Source organism: Trichosurus vulpecula, chromosome 1 (assembly GCF_011100635.1).
Source record: "Trichosurus vulpecula isolate mTriVul1 chromosome 1, mTriVul1.pri, whole genome shotgun sequence".
NCBI classification, from domain to species: Eukaryota; Metazoa; Chordata; class Mammalia; order Diprotodontia; family Phalangeridae; genus Trichosurus; species Trichosurus vulpecula.
The window spans coordinates 350,572,777-350,593,941 of record NC_050573.1 but is presented as its reverse complement, the minus strand read 5'-3'; positions in this window follow the sequence as shown (position 1 = coordinate 350,593,941).

Genomic DNA, 21,165 nt, shown 5'->3' with positions numbered 1-21,165 from the left:
ATCTCAATGCAAAAACCACTGACGTGGAGAATAGATCCAGGAGAGATAATTTAAAAATTATTGGACTACTTGAAAGCCATTATCAAAAAAGAGCCCAGACATCATCTTTCAAGAAATTATCAAGGAAAGCTGCCCTAATATTCTGGAACCAGAGGGTAAAATAGAAATTGAAAAATCCACAGATTGCCTCCTGAAAAAGATCCCCAAAAGAAAACTCCTAGGAACATTGTAGCCAAATTTCAGACTTCCCTGGTCAAGGAGAAAATATTGCAAGCAGCCATAAAGAAACAATTTGAGTATTATGGAAATACAATCAAGATAACACAAGATCAAGCAGCTTCTATATTAAGGGATCAAAGGGCTTGGAATATGATATTCCAGAGGTCAAAGGAGCTAGGATAAAAACCAAGAATCACTTACCTAGCAAAACTGAGTATGATACGTCTGGGCAAAATATGGATTTTCAATGAAATAGAGGACTCTAAGCATTCTTGATGAAAAAACCAGAGCTGAATAGAAAAATTTGATTTTCAAATACAAGAATCAAGAGAAAGATGAAAAGGTAAACAAGAAAGAGAAATCATAAGGGACTTATTAAAGTTGCACTGTTTTGTTTACTTTCCTACATGGAAAGATGATATTTGTAACTTATGAGACCTTTCTCAGTATTAGGGTAGTTGAAGGGAATATACATATATATAGACAGAAGGCACAGGGTGAGTTGAATATGAAAGGATGATACTTAAAAAATAAAATCAAGGGGTGAGAGAGGAATATATTGGGAGAAGGAGAAAGGGAGAGATAGAATGGGGTAAATTATCTCACATAAAAGTGGCAAGAAAAAGCAGTTGTAATGGAAGGGAAGAGGGGGTAGGTGAAAGGGAATGAATGAACCTTGATCTCATCTGATTTGGCTTATGGAGGGAATAACATACACACTCAATTGGGTATCTTACCCTACAGGAAAGTAGTGGGGGAGGGGACAAGAGGCGGAGGAATGATAGAAGGGAGGGCAGAATCGGGGAGGAGGTAGTCAAAAGCAAACACTTTTGAAAAGGGGAAGGGTCAAAGGAGAAAACTGAATAAAGGGGGACAGGATAGGATAAGGGAAATATAGTTAGTCTTTCACAACATGACTATTATGAAAATGTTTTGCATAATGATATGTGTATAACCTATATTGAATTGCTTGCGTTCTCAAGGAGGGTGGGTGGGGAGGGAAGATGGGAGAAAATTTGGAATTCAAAGCTCTATAAACAAATGTTAAAATAATTTTTTTTACAGGCAACTGGGAAATAACATATACAGGCAATGGGGTATAGACATCTATCTTGCCTTACAAGAAAGTAAGGGGAAAGTGGATGGGGGGAGGATGGGGTGTGATAGAAGAGAGGACAGACTAGGGAAACGGGCAATCCAATACATGCCACCTTGGGGTGGGGGGAAGGGTAGAGATAGAGAGAAAATTTGTTACTCAAAATCTTGTGGAAATGAATGTTGAAAACTAAAAATAAATTTTTAAAAAAGTTATCCTCATGGAGCCTGGAGTTGTTGATTGATTTATATTTTTCAATAAATTGGTGGAAACTATGCAGCGTATCACTTTCGGTTTCCAAATTTTAGTGTTCATCAAGTACCTATAAAGATGTGAGGAGGTGACCACAATTTGACCTCAGGAGTTCATGCTCTTTAAAAATTAACAGATGACAAATCCCTCTACTACAAATACAAATTTCAAAATATTCATGAGAATTCAACACATAAAGTGGATTGGACCCCAAACAACACTACAGACAGAAATGTTGCTTGCAATAATTCATAAAAAGTTGATCCACAGAATCTTAAGAATATGTTAAATATGTTTCCATACTAAGTACTCATACTCTACAAACTACATGGAATGAAAAGCTTTTGAAACAAGACCTAGAAAAATAAATTAATACTATGTTGAACAGGATGCAGAACATTTCATTGATTGTCATGTCTGCTACCAGAATTAATCCAAAGATGATTCCAGTGAATCTATGCAAGATAAGCTTATATTCCAGTACTCTCATTAATTATAAAATGCAATCATTTTATCAATCTGTGAGATAGTCCACAGAACCTTAACTGTTAAAAGATACAAATGGGATAGCAATCTGCCCTCAAACTAATTCTAAATATACTATCATGTCTGTTGTTAGAATTATTCCAAAGATACATTGGGATCATTATAAACTTTATTTTGTTTGATATTATTGTTTGATTATAATCTGATGTCATATGTCATGTTATGATGTTAAAACTCCTAAAAGGAGTCATTTAGGCTAAGCGGTCCTAATGCCCATAGAAACATGGAGGCAAAACAGACAGTGGTACTTTTCTACATTTAACTCTATGTCAGGCAGATAAGACTTACAGCCTTTTGATTGGATGAGTTCTTGACCTACTTCAGGACCCATGAATCATTCTCCTTCAGCTGCCCCATATAATCAATGTTGGATCCTCTCACTGGTTTGTGATCCCAATAAAGAAACTCTTCTTACCCAAGATTCACTCAAGCCTGGTATTGATAAAGGATCCTGAGAACTTTCCATCACATCTGGGTCTGATTAGGAATGATTCAAATCTGGCACTGATTAACTTTTCTCATCCCAAGCCCATTTTTAGGATATTTAGTTTTGCCACCTGAACCACAACTTTGAGAGTGTTTCTTCTCTGTTTCTTGCATTCTTGGGAATGAACCTCTGTGTTTTATATTTTATATATTTTATATTGCCATATAGTGTGCAGCACGCGCGCACACACACACACACACACACACACTTTGTTCACTTACTTGCAGGGCTACATAACAATAAAATTTGTGATTGTATCACTTTCCTGAATACCAATTTTCAAGAAATTCTCCAACCCAGGTATTTTCTTTAACTCGAGTCTTGAAAGGCCAAATAAAGCATGCTTTCAATTAGCCAAGAGAAAAGTAAATAATAATGTTCTTTTCAAAGTACAATCCATTCATTTTATCCATGTGTGCAATTTAAGAATATTAAATGTAAAAAGAACACTAGTAGAATAAAGAAATGACCTCATAGCATTTCTACCTGACTTGCATCAAAAAGATGAAAGAATGAGATAATTATACCAATAATAATAATGAAGAAAAAGTGACATTTATATAATGCTTTAAGTTTTGCAAAGCCTTTAACGAACATCATTTCAAATTTGTTCTGTGAACTTTGGATTCAGTTAAAGGGTTGCACTTGAGGACCTAGGGGGTCATGTGTGGCCTTGAGGCCACAGGTTCCCCATCCCTGCACTAGATCCTCACATCTGCCCTGTGAGGTAGGTATTATTACTATTCTCTTTGTATAGATTTGGAAATTGAGATACAGAGAGGTTAAGTCTCCAGGGACAGAAAGATTGTGCCTGAGGTTTTAAAGGCTAGCTTACTATCACTGCACTATGCTGCCATTAAAAGCAAATAGAAATAATCCATGATTCTATAAGATTTTGAAAGCATTAAGGAAATATTTATAAGATATATCAGGGAAGAAGAATTTACCAAAGACTTGCTAAAATCACAAACCATATTACTATTTTTAAAAGGCAATCAATAAGTACATGCCTACTTTCTTATCTTTAAAAAAAAACTTTATGGGAACAATCAATGTACAGAATGAGGGTATGAAAAAGGTAGTCTTTTTCAAAAGATTTTTTTGCAACAGAAACATTTTAATAACTGCATAATTGATTGCAAGGTGTAGAGATAATGAGGTCCTGTTCTGTTTATTGTTTGTCAATGTGGTGGGGTGATTAAAAGAACCCCTTGATTTGCTGGACTGGGGTAATTAATCAGTGAACATTTATTGAGTACTTACTATTAGCCAGGCACTGTATTAATTTGTGAGGATACAAAAAGAGGCAAAAGACATTTTCTGCCTGTTGACAACATGCCAACAGATACATACAAATTGAGCTATGTAGGATAAATAAGAAATAATTAAAAGAGGGAAGGCACTGGAATTATGAGGGGTTGGAGAAGGCTTCCTGTAGAAGGTGGGATTTTAATTGAGATTTAATGGAAGCCAGAGAGGCTAGTAGTCAGAGCAGAGGAGGGAGAACACTCCAGGTGTGTAGGACAACTAGATAAACTGTCTGGAGATCCCATGGAGCTTGTCATTCTCTGGCTTCTTGGGGATGGCCATCCATGTTGGCCTCTTGCTAAGTGATAAACACTTCACTTAACTAGGACACTGTACCAACTCCTGATTGGATCTCAGGGGTACCCTTGACTAGAGATTGTCTACTGATTGAATCAGGTGACAAAGCTGAAGAGAACTTTCTTTACAGCCATCCTATAGTTGTCGTTGTAGTTGTTCATCCTTCCTTTTCCGAAGAGGATCTATAACATCACAAAGATGATGCTTTGAAAGCAGTAGAAAAACCTTGCCTTCTTTTTTGGGGGGGTGCGGCTTCTATAGTTTTTGAATCCTCTGATTGTACCTATCTGTGAGTGACTGGGATAATTGGGTCAAAATTTGGAATGCTAGAATCCTTGAGAGAATGGATTGATAATCCATGTTTCAAGAAAAAACCAAAGTGGATGAAAAATTCCTGCTGTTCAGATTATGACAGGGAATTTTATAGACAGTCCCTTTAGTCATTTCAATAAATCAGTGTCTGGGATATGCATTGTAGATCAGCAATAATCTGGGCTCAGAGTGGAAGAGGATGATACACGTACACATACGCACAAAATACATATGTTTATGAGAATTTATATACATATATGTATATTAACATACATATATTCCTATATATTTAGTATGTATGCATACATATTATATATGTATAACATACACACATTGCTATATATTTAGTATGTATACATACATATTATATATGTATATGTGTATATATAGTATTAAATATACCATATACAGAATTCAAAAATATAGTATTCCAACTATTATGTACGTATATGTCTATGTATAATTCCAAAAATCTTAGTGCAGTTTTTAAATGTTAAAGCTTAAAACTAAAAAACTGCACTGACATTTGGGATATCCCTTGCATGAGTATATACTACACGCATACATGTGCGTATATATGTATATATATATAACTCCTGTAAATAAACCACACACACACCTTAAACACACTGCTGATGACATTCCAGGTTGTGAATCTTGGAAAACTATGATCTTTAAGAAATTGAAATTGCTGGTGATTCAAAAGCTAATGAGTAAATTCATGATGAGTAAGAGTAGGCTTGAGCACATTTGCCATCATGACTTGTGCTTTGGGAGTGGAATAAGGGATTGAGGAACCCATAAATTCCTTGACTCCTGTGCCTTTGTGTAACCCACATAAAGAATCTGGACTGCCGTAGTTACAAATGATCTAGGACAAGAAAATCAGATCCTCTATTACTGTCCTCTTGTGTAGCCTTTAGAAACATATTATAGGCCACTTTCTTATGTAAACACCTCTATCATCTAGCTACTTTTACTGACTTATTAGAAACAATTCCTGGCTCATGAGGTGAGAGATGGGGAACAGACATTTATTGACCACTCACTGATCTGTGCCACTTAAAGCAATGCAATTTTTCACCTTTTTAAAAAACATGGCTACAACGGAACAAGCAGATGCCTCATTGTGAAGGGAAAAAAGAGGAAACTATCATAACAGATCAGAGGAGGGAGAGGGAGAGGGCTGTATGGAATCCTGGTGTGTCACCTCTAAGAGCAGCATCTCTAGAGGACCAGGCGTAAGATATTGCCCTCATCTTACTGCATCTTGAAGTTCAATACAACCTTGATTCTGGTTCAAGTTCTTTCTTATAGCAAATATATGAACGTGCCTACTTCTTCATCCATGTAACATCTCTTTAAATACTTGAAGACAGCTGCCCTGCACTATCTAGAACTTCTCATCTTTAGGTTACACATCCTCAGTGCCTGACTTCAAAACCCTTCATCATTATAGGTTACTTACATTATAAGTTACTATTACTAATGTCTTTACCAAAATATAACTAGAACTAAACACAGTAATCCAAAAGTGATCTGAGCAAAGCAGAGGATAGTGGGATTATTACCTCCATAGTCTCAGACAGTGTTTCTTTCTTAATACCACCTAAGATTGTCCTGGTTTTGGGGTCCAACATCACCACAAGGTAGATTCATATTGAGTTTATAATCTGCTGGTATTTGGAATTTTTTTTAGATGAATCGATGTCTAGCTACACCCCACAGTCATGTATTAGTGAAATTGATTTTTGAACCCAAATCTAAGACATTATATTTGTCCCTATTAAATGCTATCTCATTGGATGTAGCCCAAGAGCCTAGAGTTTTTGGATCCTAACTCTATCATCCAATATGTTAACCATCCCTTCCAGCTTTGTTATCTGCAGATTTTACAAACCTGTCTGTAGGCCCTCATCTTCTCAAACCTGGATTACTGGAACACCCTTTGTTTGGTCTGCTTGCCACAACTCTCTCTCTATTCCAGCCTACCCTCCAGTCAGCTGCCAAAGTGATTTTCCTAAAGTTCAGGTAGTACCATGTCGTTCCCCAACTCAATAAAGTCCAATGATTCCTTATAACCTCCAGGATCCTATATAGAATCCTCTGGTGTTCAAAGCTGTTTATAGCATGACTGTTCCAGCTCCCCTTCAGGTATTCTGGTCCAGTGACACTGGCATGTGCTAAAGCTGCTCTATCTGTTGGCAGAAGGCATTTTTGCTGGGGTCCCTCTTGCCTGGAATTCTCTCTTTCATTATCCCTACCTTTTTTCTTCCCTAGCTTCCTCCAAGTCCCAGGTAAAATCCCACCTTCTACAGAAAGCCTTTCATGAGTTCTCTTAATTCTAGTTCCCTCTCTCTGTTGCTAATGCACAATTTATACTGCATACAGCTCGTTTGTACATATTTGTTTGTTTGCTGTCTCCCTCATTAGATTGGGAGCTCCTCAAGCCAGGGCTGTTTCTGTCTTTCTTTGTATTGTTAGCACTTAGTACAATGGCTGACACATAGTAGGAAGTTAATAAATGCTTATTGACTGACCAGGCCTTTATTTAAATCATTGATTAGAAAACATTAAACAGAAGAGCACCAAACATAGCTTCCTAGGGCACTAGACTGGAGAACTCCTTGCAAAGGGATATCAAACCATTAACGACTCATCTGTGGGTATGGCCGGTTAATCATTTCCAAGTACCATTAACTATCTTATTACTTGTCCCACATCATTTCATGTTTTCCCACAAAACAGCATGATACACTTTGTTGTTATATCCTAATATCTAGATCTACTCTATCTATAAGATACCCCTGATCTCCCAGTATCATAACCTTGTCAAAGGAAGGATTTAATTAGGCATGATCTATTCTAGATTAGGTTATACTGGCTTTTCTTTTCTTTTTTGATATACATTTTCTCTTCTAAGCATTCATTAATCACTTCTTTAACATTTTGAGCTAGAATTTTTCCAGCAATCAAAATCAAGTTTACTAACAAGTGGGTTGCAGACTCTATTCTCTTCCCTTTAAAAATAATTGGGAAAACATTTATTTTTGTTCAGTCTAGCGATATTGCTCTCTCTCTCTCTTTCCCTCCCTCTCTCTCTCTCCCCCTCTCTGTTTCTCTGTCTCTCTCCCCTTGGCTTTTGAAAGCTCAAGTGGAATTGAATTGAATTGAATTGGGAAGTGGAAAGAAGTGATTCAGTAATATCAGTTGTCAGTTCTTTCAGTACTTGAAGGTAGAGTTAGTTTGAGCCTGAAGATTTCAAATCCAAAACAATTTTTTTTTTGTCAATTAGATGTGTCCAACTCTTTATGACCCCATTTATAGTTATGTTGGCAAAAATACTAGAGTGGTCTACTATTTCCTTATCAAGCTCATTTTACAGATGAGGAAACTGAGGCAAACAGGGTTAAATGACTTGCTCAAAGTCACATAGCTAGTAAGTACCTGAGGCCAGATTCGAACTCAGGTCCTCCTGATTCTGAGGCTGGCATTCTATCTACTGTATTATCTAGCTACCCCCTCCACACAAAGCAATTAAGTACTCTATTACTATCTCCCTCCTAATCTGAGGTACCAACTTGTATTCTCTTTTTTCTAAGCCAAAGATCATTCTCTTGGAAGAGGAAAAACCCAACAAAATAATATCTGAAATTTTTTTTCCCTCTGCATCATTGATTATGATTATCAGTTGTCAGTTACTTATTATATGCAAGGAACGATGAGCTGGGTTCTATGAACATCAATAGAGATAAGATATAATTCCTGCTCTAAGAAAAATTACACTGTAATGAGCAGGAAACTATGTAGGTTGATAACTCTAAATAAGGTAGCTGTGATAAGTGCAGTCAGGTGCAGATAAAGACCTTTTCAAGACTCCATTTTGCTCTCCTGCAATACACTTTTTTAAAATAATCAACAGAAACAACAACTAAAAGAACAGGGTTAGCTTGGATTTTTAACCATTAGATGGCGCTTTTAACTACTATCATGATCCTCTTCAATAGGAAGGATCAAGACCTAGGGAAGTCATGCATTCACTCCCAAAACATATCTTCTACTCCAACTTCTAAAATGAAAGTGCTGAGGGAAATGCCAAGGTCTCTTTGGTTTCCTGTGACAGAATGATATTCTAGTTCAGTTTCCTTCTGGATTCTGTCACACTAGGGGCCATAGTACCATGGATTTACCCAATTAGGTTTGTCCTAAGTCCTTTCTCCCCAATTCAAGTTGAAGAATTACCATCGGGGGGCGGAGTCAAGATGTCGGCTGGAAAGCAGGGACTTGCATGAGCTCCCTACCAGGTCCCTCCAAAAACCTATAAAAATGGCTCTGTACAAATTCTAGAACTGCAGAACCCACAAAATAGCAGAGGGAAGCAGGGATCCAGCCCAGGACAGCCTGGATGGTCACTGGATGAGGTCTATTGAGCACAGAGCTTAGGGGAACGGAGCCCAGCATGGGCAGCAGCAGGACCAACCAGACCAAGAGCCAGGTGAAACAGGCCCTAGCACCCTGAATCAATGAACTGTGGCAGTTACCAGACTTCTCAATCCACAAACACCAAAGACAACAGAGAAGGTTAGTGGGAAAAGCTGTAGGGGGACAGAGTTCTCCGTTTGGACACCACCCCAGGGGCAGCAGGGGTGGTGCAGCTACAGAACTATAGCTGCAGTTACTTCCGTCCCCAGGCCCATGTAGTGGGAAGAATTAAGTGGTGGATCACAGCAAGAGTGCAGAGCCTGCTTAAGATTTGCATCAGATCTGGGTTAGTGGTTCTTGAGGAAGGAGGAGTGCTGGTGTGGCAGAGCTGGCTGTATAGAAATAGCTACGAAATCCACAGCGCACCCCCTCAGGCTTGGAAAAAAGCACTCTTTTCTCTACAAGCAGTCATACCCCAACGAAAAACTCAAGAGTCAAGTAAGTTGGCTAGAAACATGGCCAGGCAGCGAAAACACACTCAGATTCAGTCTCAGATTTTGGAATCTTTCTTTGGTGACAAGGAAGACCAAAACATACAGCCAGAAGAAGTCAACAAAGTCAAAGAGCCTACATCAAAAGCCTCCAAGAAGAACATGAACTGGTCTCAAGCCATGGAAGAGTTCAAAAAGGATTTGGAAAAGCAAGTTAGAGAAGTAGAGGAAAAATTGGAATGAGAAATGAGAATGATTCAAGAAAACCATGAAAAACAAGTCAATGACTTGCTAAAGGAGACCCAAAAAAATATTGAAGAAAACAACACTTTTAAAAATAGACTAACTCAAATGGCAAAAGAGCTCCAAAAAGCCAATTAGGAGAAGAATGCCTTGAAAGGCAGAATTAGCCATATGGAAAAGGAGGTCCAAAAGACCACTGAAGAAAATACTACCTTAAAAATTAGATTGGAGCAAGTGGAAACTAGTGACTTTATGAGAAATCAAGATATTATAAAACAGAACCAAAGGAATGAAAAAGTGGAAGACAATGTGAAGTATCTCCTTGGAAAAACCACTGACCTGGAAAATAGATCCAGGAGAGATAATTTAAAAATTTTTGGACTACCTGAAAGCCATGATCAAAAAAGAACCTAAATATCATCTTTCAAGAAATTATCAAGGAGAACTGCCCTGATATTCTAGAGCCAGAGGGTAAAATAGAAATTGAAAGAATCCACAGATCACCTCCTCAAAAAGATCCCAAAAAGTAAACTCCTAGGAACATTGTTGCCAAATTCCAGAGCTCCCAGATCAAGGAGAAAATACTACAAGCAGCCAGAAAGAAACAATTTGAGTATTGTGGAAAAACAATCAGGCTAACACAGGATCTAGCAACTTCCACCTTAAGGGATAGAAGGCTTGGAATATGATATTCCAGAGGTCAATGGAGCTAGGATTAAAACCAAGAATCACCTACCCAGCAAAACTGAGTATCATGCTCCAAGGCAAAATATGGATTTTCAATAAAATAGAGGACTTTCAAGCTTTCTTAGTGAAAAGACCAGAGCTGAATAGAAAATTTGACTTTCAAACACAAGAATCAAGACAAGCATGAAAAGGTAAACAAGACATGGAAATCACAAGGGACTTACTAAAGTTGAACAGTTTTGTTTACATTCCTACATGGAAAGATGATGTGTATGATTCATGAGACCTCAATATCATAGTGGCTGAAAGGAATATGTGTATATATGTGTGTATGCATATATACACATATGTGTGTGTCTATGTATGTATATATGTAGGTGTGTGTGTGTATATATATATATATATATATATATATATATATATAATATAGACAGAGGGCACAGGGTGAGTTGAATATGAAGGGATGATATCTAAAAATATAATATCAAATTAAAGGATAAGAGAGGAATATATTGAGAGAGGGAGAAAGGGAGAGTTATGATGGGGTAAATTATCTTGCATAAAAGTGGCAAGAATAAGAAGTTCTGTAGGAAGGGAGGAGGGGGCAGGTGAGGAGGAATGAGTAATTCTTGCTCTCATCGGATTTGACCTGAGGAGGGAATACCATACACATTCAACTGGGTATCTTATCCCACAGGAAAGAAAGAGGAAGAAGATTAAAAGGGTGGATGATAGAAGGGAGGGCAGACAGGGGGAGGAGGTAATCAAAAATAAGCACTTGGGAAAAGGAACAGGGTCAAGGGAGAAAATTCAATAAAGGGGGATAGGTTAGGAAGGAGCAAAACATAGTTAATCTTTCACAACATGAGTATTGTGGAAGGGTTTTACATAATGATACGCACGTGGCCTATGTTGAATTGCTTGCCTCCTTAGGGAGGGTGGACGGGGAGGGAAAAGGGGAGAGAATTTGGAACTCAAAGTTTTAAAAACAGATGTCCAAAACTACAATAAAAAAAGTTTTTGCATGCAACTAGGAAATAAGATACACAGGCAACGGGGGGTAGAAATTTATCTTGCCCTACAAGAGAAGAAGGGAAAGGGGGATGGGAGGGGAGTGGGGTGACAGATGGGAAGGCTGACTGGGGAACGGGGCAACCAGAATATACGCCATGTTGGAGTGGGTGGGAGGGTAGAAATGGGGAGAAAATTTGTAATTCAAACTCTTGTGAAAATCAATGCTGAAAACTAAATATATTAAATAATTAAAAAAAAAGAATTACCGTTAGTGCAGTAGCTGACCTTGATACCGTGTTCATCTTCAATGAAAGCATTTGACAATATGGCTAAAAGCATCATGCTGAAAAGCATGGGAGCAAACACACAGTCTTGTGTTACTCCATTGTTGACTGGGAAGGCATGAGAACATTGTCCATTATCTAGAATCTGGGCAAGCTACAAGGCAAGACCAAAGAGGTAGGAGTGTTTGTGCATGATTTTCTGTTTGCAAATGACTGTGCACTCAATGCAGTCTTTGAAGCTGAGATGCAACAAAGTATGGATCAATTCTCTGCTGCTTGTGCTAATTTTGGCCTAACAATTAACACTAAGAAAACAGGTGCTCCATCAGCCACCACCACACCATCCGTACACGGAACCATCAGTTACAGCAAATGGAGAAGTTTTGAATACTGTAGATGAGTTCACTTACCTTGGTAGTGTACTTTTCAGGAATGAACACATTGATAATAAGGTTGACACATATATTGCCAGAGCTAGCTCAGTGTTTGAGAGCCTCCGAAGGAAAATACGAGAGAGAAGAGGTATTAGACTGATTACCAAACTGAAAGTATACAGAGCCATTGTGCTGATCTCGTTGTATACCTGTGAGACTTGGACAGTCTAACAGCACCACGCCAGGAAACAGAATCACTTCCATTTGAATTTTCCTGGGAGGATTCTGAAGATCACCTGGCAGGACAAGGTACCAGATACTGAGGTCTTTACTTGAACTAAACTTCCAAGCATTCAAATTCTGCCTCATAGAGTACAACTCTGATGGGCTGGCCACATTGTTCAAATGCAAAACACATGCTTGCCAAAAAAGACTACTTTGTGGAGAACTCACACAGAGCAAGTGTTCATATGGTGGTCAGAAGAAGCAATACAAGGACACTCTCAGGGTCTCTCTCAAGAACTTTGGAATTGATTGTGTGACATGGGAGACACTGGCACAGGATTGCTCAGCATGGCATGCCCGCATCAGAGAAGGTGCTGTGCTCTATGAGCAAAGCAGAATTGAAATAGCTCAAGGGAAACAGAGGATGTGCAAATTTAGAGAATCTACCCCAGATGTTCACGTGGACTATTTGTGCCCAACCTACCTGTGGTAGAGCATTTTGAGCTTATATTGGTCTGATCAGCCACAATCAGACACATTGAAACTTAATTTTAGCATAGTGATGTCATTTTGGTCCTCTTTGAGAACGAAGGACAACAACAACCACCAACCAACCCCCCAATACTGGCCTTGGCCCCCTTAGACTACTCTGTTTCACTGAACCCTGGTCATGTGAACTTAGCATAATGGAAGTGGCTTCCCTTCTCTCCAAAGAATGGTTAGAGTTTGGTTAACAATATATAGCATTTTAATATTATTTTAGAAGCAATAAAGTCAATAAAACAGCATATAATAAAATAAATACTGTAAGACAGCACACTTGAATCTTATTCTAGAGACAGGCAGCCTCCAAACAATTCACAGGTCACTCTAAGCCCAGGGATTCTAGAGAAAAAACAAAACAAAACAAAAAAACCACTGTTACATTTGTTTAGTTTCTCACTGCCACAGTGCCTATAATCAAACAAAGGGGTGTAGGAAGTACGATGCAGCCCCAAATGATGATTGACTCAAGATTCCATTGGGGATTTTCTCTCAGAAATACTGCCTTCTATCCATGCATGTTTGAAATGCTTCTTTCCATCATCCTGAATAAGTCACTGACTTGTATAATAATCCAATGTAATTGCCTTTATGTTTGCCAAGGGTCTTTGACCTTGCTTGTCTGTTTATGTAATTCTTGATAAAAGAACCCCTTGTTTTCAATTATAATGTTCTGCTTCATGAATGAGGGCAAATTTGGAGCCCTTGCTCTCAAATTATGATGTTTTGTTCCAGAGCAGAGGCAGAATCATAACTATGTTATCATTTAAAAAAAATCAAATTATGCCTGAAAACTGTATGTTTGCAAAAAAAAAATATCTCAAAAGCTTAGTAAACATGTCTGAGTAAAGAATTCTGGCCAAAGCCAGGTCTTTAACTCCTGAAAAAAGTAAGAAATATCTAAAATGAAATAAAAGAATAGCAATCAAAGGGAAAGTGGTTCTTGCAAAATAATTCTCAGACAAGAAAGTTCAAAAAGGTACATAGTCAGGGTGGTGTTAAAATTTAATTGTTGTTCAGTATTTTGCTACCATTCATGTCTGACTCTTTGCGATCCCATTTGGGGCTTTCTTGGCAAAGATGCTGGAGTGGTTTGCCATTTCCTTCTCCAACTCATTTTATACATGAGGAAACTGAGGCAAACACAGTTAAGTGACTTACCCAGGGTTACACAGATAATAAGTGTTTGAGGCTGAATTTGCACTCAGGTCTTCCTGACTCCAGGCCCAATGCTCTATCCACTGTGCAACCTAAAATGTAATGCATTTTAATAAATGTAATACATATGCCCTTAAAATGTAATACATTTTTAAAAAGTCTATATATAATACACATCCATAGTTTTATATGCAGCCCTCTCTTTTTCTGTTCTTTATAAATGGAATTTTTGTGTTTGTGAATTTTTGACAAAGTCATAATGATAAGAAAAATTAAAAGTGATTTCCACAGAACATTTTTTTAAAAGTTAAATAGGATTTTTTATCACATGACCAAACAAGTAGGGAACTAGATGTTTTTTTTTTTTTTCCAGCTCTCACTAACTCTAAAAAAAAAATCCTCAAAAGAAGAATCTTGAGCTATTGGTAGCACCATTTCAACTGAACCCATCCACAGAATAAGGAAGCAAAAAGGCCAACAAGGCCGTAGCTTTCTACATTAACACAGGAGATCTCTAATTCTTAAGGCCTCAGCATTCCTCCTCCACCAGCCTCCAAGAGCTTGCAGAGTACATGGACTGACTCACAAGTTTGTGCTTTGGGGCTGATATAGAGGAACTCCCTTCCTAATGCAGAGACTCTGCTGGTGTCTCACTCTATTACAACAAGCTGTTTTTGCTGACTCTGCCTAGCCTCATGAAAAAGAGGGGACACTTTGCCCTGCTTAGGGTGTCCCTGAGCTTAGGAACCCCAAAGCTGAGGACATTCTGGCCATAAAACCTCTCCATGCCCTTCCAAAACTTAGAACAACTGGCAAATACAAATTCAGACAAACCAGAGAATGAAAGAATTAATGGAGCTGGTCAAAGGACAGATGAATTTTACCAAACAGTTAAAGAATGATTAATTCCAATGCTGCATAAACTGATCAGCTCTTGTCAAATTTGTTCTAGAACACATGGTCAAAATAGAAAAAGAAACTATAAATAATTTTTTCTAATAAATATTGATGCAAAAATGAAATATTAGCAAGAAGAGTATGGTGCTAAATGAAAAAAGACTTGCATGGTGACCAAGCTGGTTTTATACCAGAAATATAGCCTGGTTCAGAATTAGGAAACCTGTAAACATAACTGACCATCTTAATAACAAAAACAATAAAAATCATATTTTATTTCAATAGATGCAGAATTTTTTTGACAAAATACAACACTCATTCTTGCTAAAAACACTAAAAAGCATAGAAACAAATGGAGCTTTAAAATTATATGTATTATCTATCTGAAATTAAGAGCCAGAGTTATCTGTGAACTAGAACTCTTTCCAGTAAGATTAGAGAAGAAGCAACAATGTCGATTATCATCATTATTATTCAGTATGGTTCTAAAAATGTTACCTATAAGACAAGAAAATTACATTAAAAGAATAGCACAGACAAAAAAGAAACAAAACTATAACTTTCTGAAGGTGATATAATCATTTACTTAGATAACCTTACAGAGTCAAATAAAAATTAATCTAAGCAATTAATACTTGGCAGAGTTGCAAGATATAAAACAAACCCACATAAATCCTCAGCATATCTGCATATTTCCAATAAAACCCAGGAAAAAGAAATAGGAAGAGAAATTTCACTAAAAATAACTAGACAGTTTAAAATACTTGGGAGTCTACCTGCAAACACACATAAGACATGTAAGCACATAAATGCAAAACATTTTTCAACAAAATCTAAATTATTGAAGAAATATTATTTACTCTTTTTTCTTTTTGAAAATTTATTTTATTCTGAACTTAAGAAATAAAACAAGCACTTCTATAATATGGTAGGAAAGAAAAAAAGATGACTGCACATGAAAGTAGCAAATGCTATTCCTTTTAAATGTATAATAAAGTTATCATGTAATTTTATTTTTATGTCCTTTTCACCTCTACCCTAGAGATGGCTACCATTAGACACACACATATACACATAAAACCATTCTAAATATACTTTTATTTATCAGTTCTTTCTCTGGTTGCAGATAGTGTCTTCCTTCATAGATCCATTGTAGTTAATCTGGATATTTATAATAGTCAAAATGACTCAGTCACTAAAAGTTGCTCTTAAAATAATATTGCTGTTACTATGTACAACCCTCTCTTGGTTCCATTAATTTCACTCTTCATTATTTTGTGCCAGTCTATGCATGGTTTTTATTTTAACCATTGAGCTTACATTTCTTATAGCACAGGAGTATTCTATTACAATCATATAACACAACTTGCTCATCCATTCCCAAATTGCAGGCACCCCTGCAATTTCCAGTTCTTTGTCACCACAAAGAGAGCTGCTATAAGTATATGTAGGTTCTCAGGAGAACATTGTACACAGCAACAGTAACATTGTGTGATGACCAACTTTGATAGACTTAGCTCTTCTCAGTAATACAATGATCTAAGACAATTCCAAAAGATTCATGATGGGAAATGCTATCCACATCCAGAGAGGAGTCTGAATGTAGATCAAAGCATACTATTCTCTCTCTCTCTCTCTCTCTCTCTCTCTCTCTCTCTCTCTCTCTCTCTCTCTCTCTCTCTTCTTTCTTGTGATTTTCCCCTTTGGTTCTAATTCTTCTTTAAAATATGACTAACAGGGAAATTTGGTTAAAAAGAAAAAAATGGAAAAGGGAATGAACATGCATTAAGTACCTACTATGTGCTAGCCACTGTGCTAAATGCTTTACGAATATTATCTGATTTGATCTATTTCAAAACAGAAATTAAATGATCCCCTTAGGCTTCCCTTTTCTAAATTGAGCAAATTTTGGTTTCTCAAAAAATAGAAAAAGAATGTATAGATTCCTTTCCTTTTTCTCTAATCATCTGAGGAAACAGACCTAGTAGTGATATTACTGGGTCAAAGAGTATAGGCAGTTTAACAATCCTTTGGTCATAATTCTAGATTGTTCTCCAAAATGGTGGGATTGTTTCACAGTTCTACCAACAGTGAAGTAGCGTCATAATTTTTCCACATCCCCTACAACATTTATTTCTTTTCCCTTCAATCCTTTAAGCCAATCTGATAGGTGTAAAATGTTACCTCATGATTGTGTTAATTTGCAATTCTCTAATCAATAATGATTTACTATATTGCAGTGCAAGCTAATATAATAAAAATGACAATAATCCCTGTTAATATACTTATCCAGCACCATACCAATAAAGTACAAAAAGATTACTTTAAAAAATATGAAAAAAATTCATCTAAAAGAACAAAAGTTTAAGAATATAAAAGGAATCAATGAAACAGGTGGGGAGGAGAATTTAGGGTATTAGCAGTACCAGATCTCCAATTATAGTAGAAGGCTGTATTATAAAAACAGTTTGGTATTTGAGAAAAAATAGAAGTTGATCACTGGAACAGTTTAGGTATACAATACAAAGAAACACATAAGCACAGTAATTTAGTGTTTGTTAAGCCCCCAAACAGAAGCTATTGGGACAAGAATTTGGTATTGGACAAAAAATGTTGGCAAAACTGGAAAATAGTCTAGCAGAAAATAGAAGTAAACCAACATCTTTCATCATATACAAAGATAAGCTCAAAATTGATACATGGTTTAGACATAAAAGATGACATCATAAGCAATTAATGGAGCATCGAAGAAATTGCCTGTGAGATATATGTGTAGAGGAACAGTTTATGTCATAACAATAGACAGAAATGTTCACAAGAGGTAAATTGGACAATTTTTATTATATAAAATTCAAGTGTTTTTGCACAAACAAAACCAATACAAGTATAATTAGAAGAGAAGCAGGAAACTGTCAAAAGATCTTTGCTGCAAGTTTCTCTGATAAACATTTGATTTCTAAAAATATATTGGCAACTAAGTCAAATTTAGAAGAATAATTATGAAACCATTTCTCAATTGAATAATGGTCAAAGGATATGCTTAGGCACTTTTCAGATAAAGAGCAATCCAATCTATTATGAAATGCAAGCCATATGAAAAAATGATCTAAATCACTAATAATTAGAAAAATGCAAATTTAAACTACTCTGAGGTAATAACTCATACTCATCAGATTGGCTAAGATGACTAAGACAGATAATGATCGAAGGGCTGTGGGAAAACAGTCCCTTTAACACATTGTTGGTGAAGCTGTGAATTGGTCCAATCATTCTGGAAAGCAATTTGGAATTAAGCCCCAAAGGCTGTAAAATCACATATACCCTTCAACCCAGTAATAGCACTACTATATCTATACCCCAAAGAGAACAAAGAAAGGGGAAAAGGACCCATATTTACAAAAATATTTACAGCAGCTCCTTTTGTGGTAGAAAATAATTGGAAACTGAGGGGATTTCCATCAATCAGGGAATGACTGAACAAGTTACAGTATATGAATAGGATGGAATACTTTTGTGCTGTAAGAAATAGTGAAGTGGATAATTTCAGAAAAACCTGTGAAGACTTGTATGAACTTATATGAAGTGAAGTGAGCAGAACCAGGAGGAAAATTCATACAATCAAACAATATTATAAACACAATCAACTGTCAAATACTTAGTAATTCTGATCAAAACAATGGCCAACCACAATTCTAAAGGGCTCGTGATAAATCATGCCACCTGCTGCAGATGAAAAAGTGTTGAACTCAGAGTTTAATATTGAAGCATATTTTTTCTTTTCATTTCTTTATTTTTGAGGGGACATGACTAATGCAGGAATTTGTTTTTCATAACTATTCAAATTCACAGTGAGTTTTGTTCTTTGTGTCTTTTTGATAAGTGGGGGAAGGAAAGGCAGGAATGAGAGAATTTGGAGCTAAAAAAATTAATTTGTTTTTAAAATTACGTTAAATTTTTTTTAAAAGACCAGCACTTTTCCCTTTTCTAATCTTGTGATATCTCTTTCCATGACCTTTCAAAGACCACTGACAATATATGAGGTTCCTCCCCTCCCCAGGAACCACAGATACTGTTCATTTGTGCTAAATGACTTGAATAAATAAAACTAGATATTTTAATTTGAAACTATCTTTCCAATACTATATGTTTCCTTACTTGTCTTGGGTACCAACTCCTTGTTTGTAAAAAAAAAAAAATCAAGGTTAAAAGATTCAAAATCCGATTGAGGAGAGGTTTAAGAATGAAATAGTGGCAGGATCTCATTACTGGTGCCAAGAGCTAAGTATGCTCCCTTTGTTCCACAATTAGCTAGTTACAGAGAGAATTTGTTAGAGGTTCTGCCAATGACAGGACACTGAATAGAAATCTCCCATCTTTTAGGGCTTCCTATTTGCACCAGATCTCAAGTTCTTATCCTATGCTATAACAGAGTCCTGAGTCTGCGTATAAAGACTGCTCCTGAAGTTGTGAATAGTTTTGAAAGTGCTGCACTCCTTTATCCATGACAAGGAAGAGAAAACTGACTGTGGAGGCTAAGAAAACAGAGTTATTCAGCTCTTAGAATTCCTGTGCTTGAAATAGCTTATGGACTATCTAGTGCCTTTGTAGGTTTGAGAGATCTTACAGATTTGGACCTCCATTTTAGATAAAAGTATTATAGATTTAAGAGGCAAAAGGGCCTAGGGGACAGTGAGTCTACCTCTGTCATTTAAAAGACTTTTCTGTTCAGTGGGATGGAGAAACATAATTTCTTAGGTGACAATAGATTTTACTCTTGACCTTTTTTTGTTAAACAGAACTACAATAGTAATTATCAACGACACCTGGTGGCTGAATCCAGAACTACATACATATGTATTATGAATATCGAGATAGCACATGCATTATGACTACTTACAAAAAATATAAAGTAGATTAACAAACAAGATACAGAGACATTAAATAGTGCAATCTCAGAAAGAGAAATAAAGTAAAAATATATGGATTTCCAAAGGATCTTATATTTTATTTTTCCAAAGAAAAAATGCAAATCCAATCCAGATGGACTGAGCAATTTTTTTTCAAATTTTCGAAGAACCAATGCCTATATTATAAAAATTATTTAATAATAAAGAAATATCACACTCTAACAAGATTCTTTTATGAGATAAATATCATCTTAATACTAAAGCTGATAGAGATAAAATAGAGGTATAAAACAAGTTCATTAATATTCCAACAAAATGACTTGTAACATAAAAAAGTAATTGCTATGAATAAGTAATATAAAGATGATTCAACATTAGGAAAGTCATTGACAATCCATCAACAACAAAAACAGCAACACACAAATATATGTATAAAGATATATTAAACATACATATGTGCATATATACACACACAGATACATATCTCTGTATATATGTGTGCATATGCATATATATATCTACATATATGTGTGTGTACATATATATATGCAGTTTAACACTAGTAAAACATAGCATTCCTTTATAATTACAAAGACACCAACAGTAAAATGCATAGGTTTAGAATATATAGGTTTTTAATATGATCAAAAATATTTTTAACAGTAGGAGCTTAGTATTACCCACAATAATGAAAAAAAAACAATAATCTTTCCTAAAAGTAGAAGATAAAGCAAAGTATGTCCCTCTCCTTACTTCAATTAAATGTAATTCTAGAGTATCAATAAAGAGAGGGAAATCAGAGGTATAAACATCAGCACAAGGAAAATAAAATAATCCCTACTTGTTGATAAGGTGATTATTTTATTAAAACCTTCAGGGAATCCATGAATAAATTAGTTGAGACAATTATTAGTTTTAATAAAGTATGAGGATATGAAATAAACCCACAGAATAAATACCATTTTTATATAGTACTAACAAAACCTAGGAGACAGTAATGGATATATTCCATTAAAATAACCACAGAATGAATAAAACAGCTGATGGTCAATTCACTAAATACACTGAGACTTACATGAATGCAACTGCAAAAGTTATCTTCACAGAAATAAAAGATTTACAGATCTGTAGAGTATCATTAACACATAGTATCAATCAATCAACAAGCTCTTATTAAGCATCTGACATGTGTCAGGCTTTTTTCTAAACACTGGGAATACAAAGACAAAAATGGAAGTGTGTGTGTGTGTGTGTGTGTGTGTGTGTGTGTGTGTGTGCGCGCGTGTGCGTGTGTGTGTGCAGAATAGATAAAAAGTAAAATAAGGGACCTAGCAGCTTTAGTGATCAGGAAAGACTTCATGATAAAGGTAGTACTTGATCTGAGTTTTTGAAGGAAACTAGGT